The following is a 1,503-nucleotide window of genomic DNA, read 5'->3' on the forward strand; positions in this document are numbered from 1 at the left end:
TGTGTGTGGTTTAGCAAGATAACTCGAGAAGCAGTGGATGGATTGGAATGAAACTTGGTAGGTGGGTAGGTCTTCATGAGACCTAGAAATGATTAGATTTTGGGCCCCCTGGCGGCTTTCCTAGGTACTGCAGCTGAACTTCCGGTTTTTATATCTCATGTTCTGGACATGCTAGGGTCACGAATTTTGGTTGGTAGATAGCTCTTGTGGTAGGGAAGAAGTGACGTGAGTTTGGGTCCCCTAGCGCCTTGTTCTGGAACTGCAGGAGCATTTGTTGAAAAAAATTTGAAGGACGATAACTCAAGAACCGGTTGACGTATTGTCGTGATTTTGGTATGTAAGTAGTATAAGTGATGCTTGACATGATCAGATGGCAATTATGCAAATCAGGCGCTAATTTGCATAATTAATTAGGAAATTCTATAACTCTGCTTTGTTCGATAATAGAACTATGAAACACTTGTGACATCTACTTGAGAACGAGAAAAACATCTGAGGATATATATTATGTAAATGAGGACCTAATTTGCATAATTAATGGAAAATTCTTATAATTTCATAGTTGTAACTGCTGCACCCCGAATTTCATACTTGCCACATTTGGAAGTTAAGTGAAGGTGAACATCAACAAACATGATTTATTCAAATCATGACCTCATTTGCATAATTTATGAGGAAGTGCTAAAATAGCCTTTTTGTTATGATAAGGCTGTCATTGGATGAAGAATATGATCAACTGACATAGTTCATGCAAATGAGGCTCTTATTTACAAAATCAATGATTAAAATTGTATAATTCGTCACCCGCAAGGGTTAACCTCATTTGGCGAAGGTATGAGATTGTGGAACTCTTGTTGAATGATGTCATTACCTTCGCCGGCCACTTTTTGTCATCGGGGCGTTAAATCGTTCTACCCTTCCTGTGTCCAATCGGGTAAGCAAAGTAACTGACGGCAAATAATTTCTCTCTCAAAACTGAACGTAATGGTGATGTCAATACGCCTGATATCTTGCGATCGTGCGACGATAACACGACATTTGTGACCGAGTCTTAAAGTGACCCGCACGACAGAGGTACACGATTACGCATCGATCACTTTCTACCAAATGGCGTTGTCCAAATCCTTCCCAGTATTGATATAATTGAGACAACCTCAGGCGAACATACCGTGACCTCAGAGTGAAGGAGTTTGCAATTGGATCCAGCAGGTTGTTTAAAGTTCATGTCAGGGTCGGGTCAACTCGCACGCTTCGTGAGCACATACCGACTCGAGCATAATGGCAGGTACTCGTACGTATATCTAACTTTGGGTCTTTACATATCAAGCAAACTATTTGGCAAATAGATGCACACCAGAGTGTAGTGTTTTAGGACATACATTTGTATTGGTACATAGTACATTGTATTTTAGTCTTTCGGGATTTTGTGTTTTACGGTTTTTAGACCATGTGTATGTGGTTACCTGTGCGTCACGTCCTATAGGCATGAATGTGGAATAAGAT

The 1,503-nt window shown here is 40.3% G+C and overlaps 1 protein-coding gene across 1 annotated transcript in view; it reads left to right on the forward strand.

Moving 5' to 3' along the window:
- LOC109474791 (steroid 17-alpha-hydroxylase/17,20 lyase-like) overlaps window positions 1–1,503 on the forward strand; it is a gene marked incomplete at its 5' end in the record, with an annotated part of 18,157 nt that overhangs the window by 3,073 nt on the left and 13,581 nt on the right.

This window comes from Branchiostoma belcheri, unplaced genomic scaffold (assembly GCF_001625305.1).
Source record: "Branchiostoma belcheri isolate BF01 breed outbred unplaced genomic scaffold, Haploidv18h27 scaffold32, whole genome shotgun sequence".
In the NCBI taxonomy this organism is placed as follows: Eukaryota; Metazoa; Chordata; class Leptocardii; order Amphioxiformes; family Branchiostomatidae; genus Branchiostoma; species Branchiostoma belcheri.